Raw genomic sequence first — 21,488 nt, 5'->3', positions numbered from 1 at the left:
CGGTACCACCTGCACTGGACTAACCCACTTAGAATGACCAACAGAATAGATAATACCTGCGTCGAGCAGCTTCATTACCTCAGCCATTGATGTGACCATAATTTAAGCACATTTAGTCCCCGAATTAGCCTTGTTCCCATGCTTTTTAGTGCATATTTGGGTCATTTATTGTCTTTAGTCCTTTGTTTTGCATATTCTTTGAGGTTTTGTGTCCTTGGTAGGAAAGGAGTGCAAACCTTGCATTTTCATGGCAAAATGAGGATAAATTGATTGAATTCAATGACCAAGCATCAAGGAGAGACAAGATTAGAAGGCCTTTGTACATACTATAGTAGATGGTCAATGATGAGAAAAGATCCTTGCATCCCCGAGGAAATCCTCGAGGATTCTATGAATAAAAAGGAAGAAGAGAAGAAGGAATGAAGTTGTAAGACAATCCGAGCGGATTGCCCTGAATCCGCCCGTCCAAGGCCTACAATCTGAGCGTCTTCCTCAGCTGGACGCTCGGCCAAAACCTCCCAAATCCGCCCGTCTTCCCCCTCTGGACGCCCGTCCAGAAACACCCAAATCCACTCGTCCCGTGCCTAAGACGCCCGGTTTCCCTTACAGCTATTTCGTCTTCTACAAACTTCAAAGAAGGACGCGCATCTTTTTCTAAGACCGGCGAAAAAGAGACCGGAGCCTCCCTAGAGACCGGCAATTCCTCAAGGACTTAATCGTCATTTAAGCCCTTAGTAAACCCTAATTTATGTACCTAATCCCCACTATAAATACCCCATTAGTCTAATTAGAAGAGCATGTTCTTCTTAGCAATCTTTAGTGTAGTTAATATCAATCAAATCTCTCTTTAATCTTGTAATCAACATTTAATCAAGTTTTAATACAAGTTTTATTTCCTTAATCTCTCTCTTGTTCATCCTTTATTTTGGGTAATTGAAGATTATTTGGGTTATTTTGGGAGATTGACAACCTTCCAATCAAGCATCAAGTACTTCTATTATTCTTTGCTTTATTATTGGAATCATTAGTAGGTATAATTCTCTTAATCCCCTTTTAATTATTGTTAATTATCTTCATTTATTCATCATGTTTTACTTTGTTGGTATGATTGACAACCTTGCTAGCATGTTCAATATGATAATGAGTGAGTAGTTTCCTTAGCTAGGGTTAATGGGTAGTTAGGGGAAACCAACATGGGGAATGATTCATGCTTAAATTAATATGTTTTCATAGTTTATTTGCTTGTTTGTTGTGATCTCAACTTATGCACATGTTATGTTTGATGAAATGCGAGCCTTTGAATCCTTGCATTTTTTACCCATCACATATCTTTTCAATGAGACTTGTAAGACATAAACCAACTCGAGTCTCATTAGACCATGCATATAGTTGAGTAGGGAAGATTAAGTCGACTTGTATGTGTTGTACAATCTAATCGATTCGGCTCCGGGACCCAAACTTTCCTAGGATTGTAAGACATAAACCAACTCGATCCATCACAACAATAATTACTTGCTTATAATTTGAGAATATGTTTGTATGATCAATTTCCATGAATTCCCTATGACCCCATGACACCCTAGTGCTTTTTATCAATTGTTTACATCCCTTTTAATTCATCTTGCTTGTTTACTTTTATTGCTATTTAGTTTAGTGATCTTCTACTTCAAACCCCAATTGTGACACCCTTAGACACCACTAGTTGCAATAGAAAATCTCATCTCAATTCCCGTCCCTTGGGATCCGACCTTTACTTGCCTCTTTACTAATTGTAGAGTTGTTTGTGAAGTTATAAATTGTGTTTTGGTCTAGGTGCTCCTAACGACAAGTACCGAAAACTAAACCCCATCGAGGGATCACGACCAAAAATGGCGCCGTTGCCGGGGACGGTGTTCACCTGATTTAGATTTTATTGTATTGTTATTAGTTGTGTTTTTCTTTGCCTTGGGGAAGTAAAACTCCTCAAGGTTTGTTCTAATTGTTTTGGAGTTGTTTGATATTTTGCATGTCTAGAAGGTCACAAGGTGACTTGTTACCCTTTGATCACGAAATTGAAAGGACCTTGACAACCAATAGGAGACTTTCTAGGAGAACTTTGAGAGGTATTGGTGAGGTTGTAGATATTCAACCAAATACTATTGAGTTCATCAACCCTTTTGCAAGAGAAGGTGAGGAGAACCCAACACAAAATCCAACACAAAATCAACCCACAATGCCTAAGTTTTCATCACATTCCGTACCCACCGAGGAGAACCTACCCAATGGTACTCCCACACCACAACATCTAACCGGAAATTTTATTGCCAAATCCGCATTTATCCAATTAGTCGAAAGAAGCCAATTTGGGGGGATGCCTAGTGAAGACCCTCATTCTCATATGGAGACTTTTTGTGACTATTGTGATGCGATTTCTCAAACCGGTGTAACTCAAGACCAAATTCGATGGGTCTTATTTTCTTTTTCTCTAATTGGCACTGCAAAACAATTGTTGAAAGGCCTTGATAAGGCTACTCTCCGAATTGATTCTTGGAAAAAGTTGGCTCTAGCTTTCTACAAAAAGTTCTATCCACTGGAAAAGACTAACATGCTAAGAGCTCAAATCACGGGCTTTAAGCAAAGGGATGAAGAATCTTTGTATGAAGCTTGGGAGCGATTCAAGGGAATTTGTCGCTCATGTCCTCACCATGGACTTAGCGAGTGGTTCTTGGTACAACATTTTTGGAACGGTCTTTATGAAGATTCAAGGAACATTCTCAACATGGGATCAAATGGAATGTTCACCGAAGTTGATGACAATCAATCTTGGAAAAAAATTGAGGAAATGGCGGTCCATAACTCACAATATAGTAGACCTCACAAGGCTACTAGAGGAGGAAAGCATGAAGTGGACTCCATTACTCAATTGGGCGCTCAACTTAGTGCTCACATTGATACCATCAATTTGAAGTTTGTAAAAGCTATGGCTAGACTTGAAGAAGCCTCAAAATCACCAAAGCATCATGTTAATGCCATGAGGGCATCTTCATCAATCCCAAGTGGGATATGTGAGAATTGTGGAACTTTGGGACATGACCAAGGTGAATTAGGGGAACAAATGAACAAGTGAATGCTTTCCAAGCATACAAGAGTGGTACCCCTTATTCAAACTATTACAATGAAAACACCAAATTCCATCCAAATCTCTCATACAAAAGCCAAAATATTCAAAACCCTCAACCAATATACACCCCACCTCCCATGAGAAACCAAAATCAAAGACCCTTTTACAACCAAAACCAAGGTTACCAAAATCAAACTCCATACAATCAACAAAATGACCAAGGTTTATATGTTCAAAAAGCGGTCCTCTAAATGCAAAAGAATCAACAAGAGTTTTTCACTCAAATGCAAAAGAATAGTCAAGCAAAGGAAATCACCATAAACAACATCCTAGCTCACACCAAAATGTTGGAAACCCAATTGACTCAACTAGCAGCTTCAAGCTCACAAAGACAAAAGGGGAAATTACCACTTCAAAGTAATCCCCTAAGACATGAAACGGTTAGTGCCATCCACTTGAGGAGTGGTACAAGGTATGAAGCACCGAAGAAGCAAGTTGAGGATGAAGTTGTGGAAGCTAGTGACAAAGAAGAAGTTGTGCAAAACTCCAAGGATGGAGAACCATCAAAAGAAGAAGTTTCAAAGAAAAATGAAGACAAGGTCAAGGAGAAGGAGCCCATCATGATTAGACTTGCTTTTCCGAGTCGTCAAGCCAAGCCCAAATTTGATGACCAACTTGGAAAATTTATGGAAATTGTGAATAATTTGGAAGTATCAATTCCTTTCACGGAATTAATCAACCACGTGCCGGCCTATGCAAAATACATGAAAGACATCCTCACAAAGAAGAATTCTATCCGGAAGCTTGAGACTATCGCCTTCACTAAGGTGAGTAGTGCAATACTTCAAGGGAGTTCACCTCCAAAACTTAAAGATCCGGGAAGCTTCTCAATACCGTGTACCATTGGCGACACCACGATCAACAAAGCCTTATGTGATCTAGGGGCTAGTGTGAGTGTTATGCCGTACTCGGTGAGTAAAAGGTTAGGGATGGGAGAGCATAAATGCACCAATATCACACTCTAAATGGCCAATAGATCAACGAAGACACCATTAGGGATATGGGAAGATGTTCCCGTAAAAGTTGGGAAATTTTTCATCCCGGTGGACTTTGTCATTGTTGACATGGAAGAAGCCTCCAACATTCCAATCATTCTAGGAAGACCTTTGTTGCACACCGCGGGTGCGGTGATTAATGTGAAGCATGGATAGCTCACTCTAGAAGTGGGAGATGAGAGCATAACTTTCAATCTTGACAAGACCATGAGAGCTCCCCGTTTGCATGAACCATGTTTTATGGTTGATCATTAAAGCCGGAAGTATGATAGGAAGAAGTCGGGATTCCAATGGAAGAAGAAAATTGATGATGCTCCATTCAAAGAGCAAGTGAATTGTAACAAAGAGAGCTTGAAAAGCTCACCAAAGTCAAGCAATGAAGAGGATGGCCTCATTGGCCAAGATAAGAAAGTGGGAGAGTTGTCTCTATCAACTCAAGAGATCTTTAGTGATCAAGTAGATGAAGTTTGTGGTCTTTGGGACGATGAGTTTGAAGGGATTTTCAATCCCTATATTGGTAATGCTATCAATAAAGACCAACATGAAGGACAATAAGGGCAAAAGTCTATTGAGGATCTTTATCATGATAATGAACAAGCTTTTGACTACTTTTTCAAGGTGTTGAGTAACATAAACAACACCTTGGACAAGCCCCCATGACATCTCACTAAGGATGAGAGTTTAGTGGAGTCCTCTCCAAACCACCATTTGTAAATATTTCTAACTCCCTAACTCGCATTTTAATTCTTACATTGCATTTTTGTCATTTTTGGATTTTTATGCTTCGATCAAGGTAATTATCATTTTTGAGAGAAGTGAGGGAGGAACTAATGATTTAATTGATGTGTAGTGCTTTAGCTTAGTGTGGGGATAGCAATTGCCTAGGCTATTCATGCCTTAGTAGTGCCCCTACAATGAAGAACACGGGATTTGAAGAATGAAAAATGACACGGGATATGCAAGTGCACGGATGGAACTGAATCCGGGTAGACCAGGGAGAATCCAAGCGTCCTTAAGGGGAATCCGCTCGTCTTCAGGGAATCCGAGCGTTTTTGGCAGAATCCGGCCGTCCATTTTAACTGAAAAATTGAAAATTTGGGATTGTCGAAGAATCTGAGCGTCCCAGCAGAGAAGACGCTCGTCTTGAAGAATCCACTCATCTTTGCAGAAAGACGCCCGTCTTTTTGCCAGTACAAAATAAGAAAGCTTGCTGTATCAGAATCCGCCTATCTTCAGCAGAATCCGCTCGTCCCGCAGTCAAAGAATCCTAGCGTCCCAGCTGAAAGACGCCCGTCTTTAGGCGAGAATCCTGAACCAGAATAGGCAGAATCCGAGCGTCCCGAAGGAAAAACGCCCGTCTTCCCCTGCAGTTTCAAAATTTTCGGGTGTTTTAAATACCCCTCCCACATTCATTTCTTCATTCATTCATTAAAAACACTACCCATAAACCCCAAAGACCCCAAAACCCTCATCCTCTCCATCACCAAAACAAGATTTCCTCAACCAAGTTCAAAAAATCAAATCCAAACTTCCTTACAATAACAATTAATCACTCCTCTTCCAACAATAATCAATCCAAGCACCAACATCTTCAACCTTTGAGTCGATTTTTGAATTACAAAGGCAAAGCCTTTCATCTTAAAATCGATTTGGGTATAATTGGAAATTGAAGGTTTTCACTCTTTTCTTGGTATATTCATCAATGGCAAGAACAAAAGGATCAACAAAGGCACCTAAGGCAAAGGCACTCTCCACAAGGCAACAATGTCTTCAAGCAAAGAAAGCCTCATTGGCTATGGTGGTTGCTAGTGCAAACTTGGAAGTTCAACAACAACAAAATCCTCCCTTGGAAGCGACAACATCAACAACTCCGGAAATTGCTCAATTAACAAACTATCCGGAGGTAATTTTCATTTCTAACTCCCATAGGGATACATTTGCCAAGTATGCTAGGAAATCCTTTCTACCCACCAAATTCATATGTGAAGGTGCCTTGAACAAATTGGGTGTCCTTGAACAAACGAAAGCCTTCTTTGAAGCCATGGGGTTGGGAAAATTGTTTGCTACAAGAGAATTGACATACCCCTCCCTTACCTTGGAATTTTTAAGTTCTTTGAAAGTGCATAAGGTAGAGACTAGAGAATACATCGAGTTCCGCCTTGCCAATATGAGTAGGCGCATCACCTTTGATGACTTGAGGTCTTGAGTAAAGCATTAGGTCTTAGTGATTGACCTCGTTATTACAAGAAGCCCGAAAAATATGACCCCGCTCCTCTTTGGGAGGCGATTTCCGGGAAGAAATTTGAGAACTTTCATGCTAGTCGTGCTCTATTAGTCCACCATCCGGGCATTAGTGTGTGGCACAAGGTCATCGGGAATACTATCATTGCAAGAAAAGACACTAACCACTTTACCAAGCTCGATTGTATTCTACTTGAGTCGGCCTTAAATATTGGAAGAGAATTCACCAAGTCTTACAATTCTCTAAGGCTTTTGGTGGCAAGATGGCTCAATATTGATTGTGGAAAGCAAGGCACCGCTTTTATCGTAAATGGAGGTCTAGTTACTCTCTTGGCCAAGTACTTTGATCCAAATTTCAACAAGGATAGCAAGTATGTGGCGAAAAAAGGGGGTCATCTCATTAACATGGATGCCATGATTACCAAGTACAAGTGGGTTACTCATAACCCCCTTGACACCAAATATGGGTGGCTCACCAATGATGCTAGATCTTTTACTTTGCCTTCCAAGATATGCCGTTTGAGTGTCCATCGGATGAACTACCTTCTTCCCCTCTCAAAGGAAGCCGAATACATCATCCGTCAACAAAGGGGTGAAATTGAAATGCCCTCCTCCTCCATTGTCACACCACCCTATCCATTCAAATATCAAGAGTTCAAACTCAAAGGTGTTGAAGCGGGCAATGACTACATGACTCTACTTATGCAAGAGATGCACAAACAAGCTTATAAGGATCGGAAAGATGCATACTTAGCCCAATATCCACCCCTCCTTCATTTAGCTAGGCAAGTACTACTTGATCCTTCATGTCCTTTGCCTAGTTGGGCGGATAGGGAAGTCTTCTTTCCAAGTGCATCTAGGGGTGAGATACCGGGTGACGATGAGGTTGTCGGTGATGAGTTTGTTGATGAAGGCATTGATGAAGAGGTAAATTAAGAAGAAGATGATGAAGGAAGTAAGCAAGGAAGTGAAGAGGGAAGTGGTGATGAGTCCACTTCTATTGAGGAAGATGATGACAATGATGATATGGTGGAAGACTAGCAAGCTTTGGAAGCTTCTACCATCTTGAGGTTTGTCTACTTCTTTCTTTGTTTTATTTATTTTATCTTGATCATGGTTGGAGAGTCCTAGCAACATAGAGGACCAACACCTCGGCCCCATTGAGGTGTTCTTATTGTTCCCACTTTTGAAAATCCAAAATGACAATTTAGTTTCATGCATTGCATCTTGTGTGCATGAACTACCCCCAACTTTAGGACATTAGAAATAATGTCTATCTCGGTTTGGGGAAGTACATGCATACGCAACGGGAGGTAATCTAAATTACGCTCTCCGTCATAAACAAAAACCCATACATCATGTAGTGTAGATTAGTATAGCTTGCATTTAGTGTAGAATTCATGCATCATGTTTGCATAATTTCCCATCATTTTGGCCATTGAAGACAATGCCCATATTAGTGTGGGGATGGAGAATTATAACTTACCTTTTATTCAAAAAAATCCAAAAAATCAAAAAAAAATCAAAAAAATTTTGAAAAACCATAAAAAATTGAAAAATTTGAAAATCCAAAAACAAGTTCATTTCCTTTGTAGTGTAGTCATGTATATATTTTGTTTGTTCTATCCTTGTTCACATTGATTGACTACGCCACATCCGAGACATGAGGATCATGAAGACCGCATGGTATGATCTTTCCAATCTCCTTTTTCCTCTTTATGTTAATGACTATGTGGCTTTATTTTGATTGATGCGGTATAACAATGTGAACCTAGGACTTGAATTTAGTTTATATGTCATGTTAGTTGGTAGAATCATTTGCATTAGGATGTTTATATGCTAGTTGCATCATGGCATATAGTTGCATGTTAGAAAAATTTTGCGAAACCGTCTACTTGGGAAGCTTGACAAGTGTATATAGGCCCTAGTATATGCTTTTTCTTCTTAAGACTTTGCTTGTTAGAATGCTTGTAAAACACCCTAGGATGTGTCATGCTAGTATCCTTTGACCCATGGATTAAGGCCTAGTCAAGAGTACCTTGTGGTGTGATAACTCCTTGGCTACCGTTTATTCCAAGGTGACCCTTGAAACCATGCATCCATCATCCATGTTCTACCACATTTTTTGTCAACAAAGGGAATGGGCACAAACAGAAATTAATTTTAGTTCAATGAAATGAAAAGTTAAAGAAAATTTGCAAAAATGCATCAAATGAAAAGAGGAGCAAAAATAGACTCCTAAAGCTTCAAATATAAGGCACCCTCACTACATATGGGGTGACTTTGAAAATGTTCAAAAGAAAATGCAAAAGTTGAAAAGTTGTCAAGTATTGAAATGCCAAAAATCAAAAGAAATGGCAAAAGAAAGTGTACCCAAATGTTATATGCCACAAGAAATTGGGGGGAAAAACAAAAACAAAAGCAAACTCCCAAAGTGAAACTCAAATTCTATCGATCCCTTTATCCATCGTATCCATTTTTGTGCATGGTAGAGAGGGGACGACCTTTCTTCTTGTCTAGGCAAGAGGGGGAATTCCGCGATCCTCCAGTGTTTCTAAGCCAACATATCCACACCATGTGGAGCAAGAAGAAAGTTGATTTGGCTTGTTGATAAGCCCAACATGGAACGGAATTTCTCCTTGTAGCACAACCGAGTCGGAGGGAGCACCGGAACACAAGTCGGCCACCCACCAATGGCTCCAACTTCTTCGGCAAGAGGACAAAGCTCGCCTTTTGAGAAAACGAAAACATGATGTTTCGAATCCCAAAACCGAGAACATGCTTCAAGAAACGAAGGTTGCACCTTGACTTGACGAAGCACCAACAATTGACCAACTCCCATGCAATCAAGTTGATACTTCTCGGGAGGCGACAAATCCCGGCACCATTGTCGCAATGCGTTCTCAAAAGCATCCATGAAATATTTTTGTGGAAGAAGAAGAGGTTTTGTAGAGATGTTTTTGTGTTTCGGATGATGAAAAAATGAAGCGCAAACGTCCCTATTTATACAAAACGATCAGCGCATTTTTCAGAAAAAGAGGAGAGCCGGCTTCCATCACCGAGCAGCTCGCGCCTCTTTGAGGCTTCTCCAGGATTCCTGCTCTTGACTTGTCTCTTTCAACATGTGTTTTCTCCTGACACCCCAAACCTTCCGCCAGGAATCTCGCGCCTCTTCGGGATGATCTGGGAAATTTTGGGTTTCTTCACACTCACATTTCGTTGTCTTCGCGTTTTACGAAATCCGACACGGTTTCCATGACGCAGCTTTAAACATGCGGATTTTTCTTTCTTTTTTTAGGGGGGGAAGGGCTAGTCGCCCCGATCCGCGACGGATCTTTTCCATGTCAGTCGAAATTCCGAATTTTTTTCACTTTTTCGCAAAACAAAAATAAAAATCGAAAATTGATAACACAACATCAATTTTCCTCAAAAATTCAAGCACTCACAAATTCGAGTCTTGACCTCAAGAACCAAACATACTCGCAAAAATCCTATTCTAAAATTCTTTCCTGACGGTTTGAGTTTTATTATTTTTTCGAGGCCATTTCAATGATTTCGATGCAATTTAATTCACGACACGAGTTAATTGCTCAAATTTTCAAATCAATTCCTTTTGAATTCCAAACGCGACGATTTGTCACAGAATTTTCAAAATTCATTTCAAAATGTCAATTTTAACTTCAAGTCATCTTGGTTAATTTTGATTTTCAAACAAATGCTTTACGTGATTTTCAATCAAATGATTTTATGTTTATGCGTATATGCTATCTGCTGCTTGTTTTCTACACTAACAATGCAGGAACTAGCGCAAACATCAAAAGGAGAATCAGCAGCCGACAGCGCTCCTCCGAAACACAACACAAAAGAAGCCAAAAATCACAAAACAAACTACAATCCAAAAACACATATATACAAACCGCCTTACGCAAAGTACATCGACAAACGTCTATCATACAGACACTGGCCTAAAACAAACGTCTATCCTACAGACACTGGCCTAAAACAAATGTCTATCATACAGACACTGGCCTAAAACAAACGTCTATCATGCAGACACTGGCCTAAAACAAACGTCTATCATACAGACACTGGCCTAAAATAAACGTCTATCATACAGATACTGGCCTAAAACAAACGTCTATCATACAGACACTGGCCTAAGACAACGAACTGGGGCTATCCGCCACCTACCGAACTAAGCACTCTCTATCCTCTTAAACGGAAAAGAAAGAGAGCAACAGGGGAAACATAGGAGCAACAGTGAAAGCAGAAGAGGTTACCATGACGATAACCCTCCGCTCCTGCTCCATGACAAAAAAGAAGACAGTGTCTTGCAAACTTCGGATGATGAGGAGGCCAAGAACCATGATGCGATGCACCATTCCGATACTGAACCCCACTCATCAACCACCCTGTCTATGAGCCACAACAAAAAGGACAAACCGGGCACATTAGCCGCCTATCCTCCTCTACGGAAGCATCCTCCACCACCGCCTCGAATACGGCAGCCTCCTCGGCCGCTACATCCCCTCCGGGATCGACTTCCTCCTCCAAAGCCTCAACGACGGACCCCATAGGTCCGAGACGATACCCTGCGATCAAAAAGCAAAAAACAAAAAACGTCAACTGGAATTTCGGCATTACGACGGCATGAAATGGATAAATCCAAAACCAAATCACAACCTGCAATGCAAAAGTAAGGGCAATCCCACCCAAAATCCAACCAAACAAAACGGTTCACAAAAAAACACAAAAACGACTCGCCCCTCTTTTCAAGCAAAAGACGAGTCAAAACCCCCAAAAATGGCATTTCGAGGCCCATACAAGGTCTGCCAATAACCCAAAATACATTCCCGACACAATGGGGATTTTTCTGCGGCTCAAAAAGGTAATTCATAAGCTAATTTGAGCCCGAGCCGGTCAAAAATTCAAAAACGACCGCAAAAAGGCAAACGTGATTTTATCACGCTTCAACACGACCTAAATTACCAATAAGGTCCATTTCAAGGCAAGCTGACTCAATTCAAGCCCAGACAGGCGCTTATTTGGTCAGACGTAAGACCGTCGCAAAAGGCAAAAATTCAATTTTGCCCACAAACATCCAACGAAGGTCCTTAGATGGCAAACACGGGTTTTCTCAACTACAATGCAACCTAGTGGGACCCACTACCCAAGCAAATAAACTTGGCATTGTGAAATGAGGCGGTTTCTCGCCTCAATCACGTTTTTCGAGCCTAGGGAGCGGGAACGGGGACCAAAATGCAAACTAAAAGCACCCCTATACTCCTAAACGGGTTTCTAACCTAATGCAAACATCAATTTCACTCGAAATTGGCTCAATCAAAAACGCCCAATTCGAATTTTTTAGGGCAAAATCCGCCCTAATTCAACTAAGCTAACAATCAACAAATTTGAAAGGATTCAAGAGGAAATACTTACGTTGAGATGACATTTGTTGACAATGGCGCAAGTGAAAGCAAGCTTGAAGGTCCTTTAATGGCGATTTTGCGGGATTTTGAGGTTGAAGATGAATAATCATGCGCAGCTCAACCTCGCGTCTTTTTAACAAGAAATAGGGAAGTCGGCTTGCATCGGCAGGTGGCTCGCGCCTAAACCAGGCCTCCCCTTTTCTTTTTCAGCGAAATTTGGGCTTTGGCCGAATTTCCCACAACAAACTTCAAAATTTTCGTTGACGATATGAATGTCGTCATTTCCTCGAAAACAAACAAAACAAATAGTGAAAATTTAAAACTCGCTATTTTCAAGCAAACGACGATCAAAACCGCCAACTTCAAAAAATAATAGCAAAACTCAAATTTACTATTTTTCTCCAAATTTCGAGTAAACGGCGATCAAAACCGCCAATTTCAAAAATAATGGCGAAATCAAAATTCACCATTTTCCTTCAAATTTTCCAAAATAATAGCGAAAGTTCGAAAACCGTTATTTTCTCCAATTTTCAAGCAAACGGCGATCAAAACTGCCAACTTCAAAAAATAATGACGAAAATTCAAAAACCGCTATTTCAAGCAACGACAATTAAAACCGCCAATTTCAAAATAATAGTTGGAAATTGAATTCCACTATTTTCACCACAAATGTCAACGGCGGCACATAAACCGTCACTTCAATCGATAGTGAAGATTCCAAATTCACTATTTCTTTCAAAATGTCAACGACGGCACATAAACCATCACTTCAATCAATAGTGAAGATTCCAAATTCACTATTTCTTTCAAATGTCAACGGCAGCACATAAACTGTCACTTCGAATCAATAGTGAAGATTCCAAATTCACTATTCCTTTCAAATGTCACCGGCGCCACATAAACCGTCACTTCAAATGCTGTAGCAAACTCAAATTTGCTATTTTCCTTCAAAATTAGAACAAACGGCGATCAAAACCGCCACTGCAAGTTCAAACCGAATGGTGAAGATTCCAAATTCACTATTCCTTCAAATACCAGCAGGGGGCTTCCTCACGGAACCCGTTCATTCCAAAAACAGTGATAGTGAGAATCCATACTCGCTACTTCCCCAGCGATATCACGAGTTCGCTACTTTCAAAACAAGCCCATTCGACGCGGCTACTCCCATGGTCCATTAACCGACCACACCACCGGCTGGCGAGCCTTTGTCCGCACCCTTCCATGGACAGATCCCGAAGATGCCTCGGGTACATTTCCTTGTCTCGGCTGGCGAGCCTTACAACGCATCGCGGCTGGCGAGCCCTCCTCACATACGCACCACGGCTGGCAAGCCTTTGTCCGCACCCTTTCAAGGACAGATCCCGAAGATGCCTCGGGTACATTTCCTTGTCTCGGCTGGCGAGCCTTACAAGGCATCGCGCCTGGTGAGCCCTTCTCACATACGCACCACGGCTGGCGAGCCTTACAACGCATCGCGGCTAGCAAGCCCTCCTCACATACGCACCATGGCTGGCGAGCCTTACAGCGCACCACAGCTGGCGAGCCTTACAACGCATCGCGGCTGGCGAGCCCTCCTCACATACACACCATGGCTGGCGAGCCTTACAACGCATCGCGGCTGGCGAGCCTTATAACGCACCACGGCTGGCGAGCCTTACAACGCATCGCGGCTGGCGAGCCCTCCTCACATACGCACCATGGCTGGCGAGCCTTACAATGCACCATGGCTGGTGAGCCTTACAACGAATCACGGCTAGCGAGCCCTCCTCACATACGCACCGCGGCTGGCGAGCCTTTGTCCGCACCCTTTCAAGGACAGATCCCGAAGATGCCTCGGGTACATTTCCTTGTCTCGGCTGGTGAGCCTTACAACGTATCATGGCTGGCGAGCCCTCCTCACGTACGCACCGCAGCTGGCGAGCATTTATCCGCAACCATGCAAGGACATATCCGAAGATGCCTCAAGTATGACTCCTTCTTATGGCTAGCGAGCCTTCGTACGTAGTCTAATGGACTTTAAACGACCCGAACAGGACAGTCGACAGACTCTAAAATGTTCCCGACGACAGGTCCTCGACTCATACCCTCGAGTCGCCTCGGGGTCGCCCTTCCCGACGGCAGGTCCTTGGCCCGAATCCTTTCGGGCCGCCTCGACGTCGCTTGGGTCTTCTGGTTGTAATCTTCGATTGACCTGGGGACTCTACTTTGACTTTCGCCATGTCCAAGCCTCAGTCAAAGTGGGGGCTCTGCAGATACCCAGTATCTGCTGAGACTCCAACAAACACCCGATGATTATCGGACTAAAACATGTTTTGGGATCGCAGCGTTTGATCGACAGTTTGTGTACAACTTTACGTCGGAAAACTTAAAACAATTTCGAAAACAAAACATTTCAAAACATTTCAAAAATACCTGGAGTATTTAATGCACGACGACGGGGTCGCAATGACACTAACTAGAGTCAAAACCGACCCCGGACCAAAAATCGACTCAAAAATTCAAATCCCGACTCCAACAACGAGTCAAACCGAGTCAACCACAAAAACAAAATATCTTCAAGCCTTCTATGCTAAGTTTTCCCGGATTCATGTTGGTCAAGTACCAAACATGTGACTACAAAACCTAGGATAGAACAAAATTGTGTTTGTTGTGATAGTGACAACACAACTCGAAGTGCCGCAACGTGGCTCGCGCCTCTTTGTGCAGCCCAGGTGGCCACGTCGCTCAAAACTCACACAACCACTCATTCTCCTATAAATACCCCTCAAATGCAAGGACATATCAGACTTACGCGAGTGTCCGCCCCCTCTTTTCTCCCTTAAAATTCTCGGCTTGACTTCTAAAGTCACAATCCGACGCGTGTTTACAACCTACCGATCGTAAACACGAGCCTTACACATTGTTTGGTACCGGCATTGTGCATTAAACCACTTGACCTACCACTTCGACCACTACACCATCAGTAAACTTTTAAAAACACTCTTTTTACTTACCAAAACGGTTTTAAACCGAGTTTTTTCCGATCAAACAAGTTGTTACACTTACGTCGGTCACTCGCCATAACCAAACATGTAAGTATGAGGGTGTAAAAATCCTCTTTCATTATGTTTTCATTTGTTTCATGACTCTGACATGCTAAAACATGCATAACATGAACCAAAACATGGAATAAACGAGCCAAAACTGATTTTTGGTATGAGGCAGAAGCCCCTTAGGTCGCCAAATGGCTCGCACCTAAATGGGGTGCTCAGACCAGAGATCAACCGTGTTTGTTCTCGTCATTTCCCTTAATCCATTTTTCATATTTGTAATCGGTTTTTACCATTTCAAGTACTTTCGAAACCCTTTTGTTTCTTTTCACATGTTTTAACCATAAAACATTTTTCACCCTTGGTTCTTCATACCATGACGGTTAAATTCGTGTTTCGGTGATAATATTTGGTTAATGACATTTAAAAGGTATTGAAAAGCCATTTATTTCATTTCTTTACATTTTCAAACAAACATATTAGTCACCAACACGAAATCATCCTTGGTTCTACATACCATGCCGGATTTTAACCCGGGTACGATGATGAGTATCGACTAATTACATTCAAAATGGACTTAAAACAATTAGTCCAAAATTATTTTTCAAAACTATTCATGTCAAGTTTGTCCAATCGAACCCGACACCGAATATTATCAAATAATGATGATTATTCGAGTCTAGTTCTTCAAATCAACAAATGCGGTATAAACGACCCTTTCAAAGTCACACCGGGTTCAAAAAACCCATTTTTAACACGTTTTATAACGTTTTCTAAATAGTCAGAACACGGCATACAACCGTTGGCTAACCCGCGCCTCAAGCAGGCATTTTCTTTCTCATTTTCAAAACCAGAGGGAGGCCCCTTACACTGTCGGCTGGCTCGCACCTCTTATAGCCGTCTGGTACAGGGCCTGTTCCCTTCCAGCATTAGTCCAGGACGATCCCGACTCCGGTTGACCCGGATATAGGACGGATCAGATGACTATTCGATTATTCAAACCACATTTGCAAAATGCCATACTAAGACAAATGGATCATGTTATGCACCCTAAACCTAATACGGTAAATGGATGTTTAATTTCTGTTTTGCATGCAAATCAATTATTAATCCAACTCGACATCTTATAATTGATACTTGGATTAAATCAACGACTTAGAAAGCTCTCACATGTTAGGTTTAAATCATTGGATGCGCATTCATGCATTTAAACCGTTTTATCAACTTTTGCATTCAACCAACCAAGATCGATCAGTAGAGGCCGCTAAACGCGGGCGGGATTGGGTGTCTGATTAAAGGGCTTCCCAATACGTACCTTCACCTCTTACTCAGAAACTTTGGATAGTGGACGACCTTATCCAGGGCGTACGAGAGTCATTCTAGAGATAGGATGCTAAAGAGGGACGATTTCCTTATCTTTAGTACCTATGTCAAACGCTGCTTTGTGCTTCGATTTGACCGAGGTATAAAGTGGATTTCGAACGGGTTCCAGGTATCCCACAAATGTTTGGTGGCGACTCCGAACATCTCTACTCATTTCAAGACCCTTACCGAGACGAAACCGACCGATCTAAAACGATCCGGTCGAAAGCATTTTTACGCCGCCGAGCGTGGCTTTCAAAAAAGACCGCTACCATTTTCCACAGATCGGCTGGGCATACGCAGGTAGGCCATGTCCACACATACTCAATGCATATGCCACGTCTGGACGTGTGCATATCATGGCATACATGATTGATCCTATTGCAGATGCATAAGGAACACGACTCATGCGCTCAATCCCTTCAGGCGTCGTGGGTGACTGAGACTTGCTCAACTGCATCCCAGACGTCATTGGAAGGTTCCCCTTCTTGGAGTTGGTCATGCTGAACTTCTCAAGAATCTTATCCAAATAAGACTCCTGACTAAGTGATAACGTCCGTCGTGATCTATCTCGGTAGATACGGATTCCCAAAATGCGTTGTGCCTCACCCAGATTTTTCATCTGGAAATGGTTCTTCAACCATTCTTTAACCGAAGATAGGAGAGGAATGTCATTCCCAATCAGGAGTATGTCATCGACATACAATATCAAGAATACAATCTTGCTCCCACTCGACTTGATATATAAGCATGGTTCTTCGACCGATCGAGTGAAACCATACTCTTTTATCACCTGGTCGAAACGATGATTCCAACTCCGAGAAGCTTGCTTAAGTCCATAAATGGAGCGCTTAAGCTTGCATACTTTCTTAGGATGTTCAGGATCTATGAAACCTTCGGGTTACACCATGTACAACTCTTCCTCCAAATAACCGTTTAAGAAGGCGGTTTTCACATCCATTTGCCAAATTTCATAATCATGAAAAGCGTCAATCGCTAAGATTGTCCGAATGGAACGTATCATGACTACAGGTGCAAAAATCTCATCATAATGCAATCTGTGCACTTGAGTGAAACCTTTTGCCACTAGTCGTGCCTTATAGGTATCTGGTTGCGCGTCTACAGAACGCTTTATTTTGTAAAGCCACTTGCACGGTAGAGGTTTTACCTTATTATGTAAATCAACTAGATCCCATACGTCATTCTCATACATGGAGTCCATCTCGGATTGCATGGCTTCGAGCCATAGCTTTGAGTCGGAACAGGTCATAGCACCTTTATAGGTAGCGGGTTCATTACTCTCTAGGAGTAAAACGTCATTCTCCTCGACCATACCAATGTATCTGTCGGGAGGATGAGAGACTCTACCCGACCTCCCAGGTTCCTCAGGAATATTAATCGTATCATCAGTTGGAGGAACAACTTCCTCCATCTGTTCCTCGGTTATTGGTTCTGGAATCTCCGACAGCTCGAAGGTTCTATTACTCGTCTTGTTCTCGAGAAATTATTTCTCTGAGAACGTCGCACTAGCCGCAACAAAAACTCGATGTTCGGTAGGCGAATATAAGTAATGACCAAATGTTCCTTTTGGATAACCTATAAAGTATGTCTTGACCGATCGTGGGCCGAGCTTATCCTCGTGTCTCCACTTGACATAAGCCTCGCAGCCCCAAACCCGAATAAAGGACAAGTTAGGGACCGTTCCCTTCCACATTTCATATGGAGTTATGTCGACAGCTTTAGTCGGACTTCGGTTAAGTATAAGAGCAGCTGACAAAAGAGCAAAACCTCATAATGAATCAGGCACTACCGTGTGACTCATCATGGATCAAACCATATCAAGTAAGGTTCGATTTCTCCGTTCGGACACACCATTTAATTGAGGTGTTCCAGGTGGAGTTAACTGTAGAATGATTCCACAGTCTTTAAGGTGTTGATCAAACTCATTTGAAAGATATTCGCCACCCCAATCTGAACGGTGTGCTTTAACCTTTCTACCCAGTTGGTTCTCAACCCTGTTCTGGTATTCCTTGAATTTCTCAAAGGACTGACTTTTATGCTTCATTAAGTAGACATATCCGTATCTACTCAAATCGTCCATGAAAGTGATAAAATATCTATAGCCATCTCTAGCGGTAATTGACATAGGTCCACAAACATCAGTATGTATGAGTCCTAATAGGTCACTTGCGCGCATTCCAACACCTTTGAAGGAAATTCGAGTCATTTTGCCAACGAGACATGATTCACACGTGCCATATGTAGAAAAATCGAATGCGGGAATAGTCCCATTATCGACGAGTTTCTTTACGCGCTTCTCATTTATGTGTCCCATTCGACAATGTCACCAACATTTAATTTCTTATTATTCATGTGTAATACTTCCGTGGTTTGATCTAAGATGTAAATTCCATTCATGGAAACTGCTTTGCCATAAATCATTTCATTGAAAGAGAAAATACAGCTATTATCCTTTACTGAAAATGCAAAACCGTCTTTAGCAAGTACGGCAACAGAAATAATGTTCTTAGACAAACTGGGTACATAGTAACAGTTATTTAAAAATAACTCAAAAACACTAGGGAGTTGGATTATATATGTTCCCTTCGAGACAGCAGCAACTCGTGCTCCATTCCCGACTCGCAGGTCCACATCACCTTTTTCGAGAGGTATGATGTTCTTTAGGCCCTGCAAATAATTACACAGATGAGAACTACAACCAGTATCAAGTACCCAAGTTCCGAAACTTTCATGGTTAATCTCAATCATATGAATATAAGATGACATACCAACAGGAACGACGCGGCCTGCTTTGATGTCCTCACGGTAGACGGGACAGTTCCTCCTACAATGTCCAGTCTTGTGACAATGGTGGCACTCAATGTCACCGCCCATGCTCTTTGCCTTGCCCTGTGAGCCACTAGTCTCACCGGGCCCACTCTTACCGTTTCCTGGCTTTTTAAACTTTGGCTTACCTACAGCTAGGTCGCCATGAGCCTTGCCCTTACCTTTACCCTTGTTGGAAATCGTGAGAACATCCTGCTTCATGCTCCCACTCAATTTCATATCCTTCACGGTCTGTACGAGAAGGGAGTGTAGCTCATGAGGACTCTTTTTCAAGTCATTCATGTAGTAGTTCGCCCTTAAAAGGGCAAAACCATCATGAAGAGAATGAAGCATTCGGTCAATGACAATGCTCTCACTGATTTTGCAATCAAGAGCCTCCAACTTCTCGACATTCTCAATCACGTGAAGAATGTGTGGGCAAACCGATTGGCCCTTCTGGAGTTTCGCATCAAAGAAGCGACAGGTATACTCATATGTAATGATTCTCGGTGCTTTTGAGAACTCGTTAGTGAGCGTGGTGAAAATCTTATTTGCACCCTGAGCAATGAAGCGTCTCTGCAAATTGGTTTCCATTGCAAATATGAGTACGTTCTTTATCACACCCGCTTCCATAATGAAGTCACTATAAGCGAGTGACTCGTTGACTCCTGCATTGGGGCCTGGGTTTGCCGGTATTGGCTCGGTTAAGTACCTGAGCTTACCGTCAGCAATGGCAGCATTCCGTAGTGCTGCCTCCCAGTCCGCAAAGTTGGACCCGTCGTTTTTCAGACGTGTGAACTGATTCATTTGGTCCATGAATATTTTCAGCCAGGACTCGCGTCCAAGTGTGGCACTAGGCATTTGGATTGCGTTATTTCCAGACATTTTTGTTGTAACAGTAAAATAAACATGTTCTACACTGCGAAAAGAAGAATAAATAATAAGCATGTGCATCGATTTTAATTTAAGTCTAATGATCTAATGTCATAACGCGAAGACTCAAAACATTTATATAATTGACCTTCCTCAAGAATTATATAAATGATCCCAAAACTCAATTATCTGTAAATTGATAAGCTAACCTTTTAGCTAATTCTACCGTTAGAATTCTTGGTCGATAAATTTCTGTAAATTCTATCTTTAGTCCATCATAATCACGAGAAACTCTTCGGACTATAATGTTGAGATAAACTAAATCTACACAAACTACTTACCCAGCGTAGAAGGGGTCATATTATGCCTACCGACGAAGAAGGGATTCATAGTTGTTTGCCCATATAAAGACTAATCTCAATTTCCGTTTTAGAGGAAGATCCCATCAACTTTATTTTAATTCATTTTAAGTGAACTAATATCTAGCATGCGTGAATGATTAAACTAAGATGATGGCTTAATAAACATGTGATATCTGTATGTCTATGAAAACTAACATACAACCTATATGTGTCAATTTTCATGCATTTTAATAGGTGGTTTGGTTTTAGGCGGAATATGATGCATAAACTATCATGTGAATGAAAAGCAATAGGAATGAAAAACGTAAAAGCAATAATAAAGTCCTAGTGTGGCCTATCCTATCAAAATGAACATTAAATACAAGTTTGGAATCCATCCTTGGACCCGAGAAGTTTGTCTCGATGTTCCATCTTGATCCATGTAGCGGGAGTGAGCTCCAATCTCCATCTTTAGTCTTCTTTGAAAATTACAATAAATAAATTTAGATAATAAACCTATTTATTGCATTCTAATTTCAAAACCCAAAAACTAAAGGAAAAAAAGGAGATTCGAGATCTCATAATTACATGAAAAATTATGTTTCCTTCATTACGAAAACATAATTTGACTAAGGCCACACTAAATATTACAAATTACAACCGATTGCAAAAAAAATACGTAAATAAATTCATTCAACAAAAATAAAATGCATCAACTAAAAATAAATTAAACATTGTTGGAATATGTGTCCTCCGACAATAATGCGATCACAACTGCTGTTCATGATGATCACATGTTTAAGTCTCATTTTAAAGAATACAATTATGAAGTAATATTTTACAGTCAACTGGTCCACACATATCGGTAATGATTGGCTGACTAGAGTTTGACATTACTGTCGTGCGACGGTGGTGATCAGTTGATCCCCTTAGGTCATACCTAAAGGATAATACTCTTAATTGATCGTATGACGATACGGGTTAATTAAATTACTTAAAATTGACGGACGATTTTGGAAGTAATATTTACGTATCTCATTATAATCTGATTAAATAAGATACGGTCTAAGTGATCGAATTGTTTTTTTACTTAGATGAAATTATTGTTTAAGGAAACAATTTCATTTGAATGAATAATTTATTATAAATACAAGATGTTTTGATTTATAATTGGTAAAATATTTTGGTACAAGTAATTGTGAATTACTAAGTCAATTTTGTATATGACGTAT

At 41.3% G+C, this 21,488-nt stretch overlaps 1 non-coding gene across 1 annotated transcript; it reads right to left on the bottom strand.

Moving 5' to 3' along the window:
• Positions 1-2,584: 2,584 nt before the first annotated feature.
• On the bottom strand, positions 2,585-2,691 carry LOC141634562 (small nucleolar RNA R71). Its single transcript, XR_012539290.1, has one exon. It is a non-coding gene; the product is annotated as a small nucleolar RNA R71 (small nucleolar RNA).
• Positions 2,692-21,488: the final 18,797 nt, after the last annotated feature.

This window comes from Silene latifolia, chromosome Y (genome assembly GCF_048544455.1).
Source record: "Silene latifolia isolate original U9 population chromosome Y, ASM4854445v1, whole genome shotgun sequence".
NCBI lineage: Eukaryota > Viridiplantae > Streptophyta > Magnoliopsida > Caryophyllales > Caryophyllaceae > Silene > Silene latifolia.
Note: the sequence above shows the minus strand (reverse complement) of the source record. Positions and strands in the feature narration are given on the sequence as shown.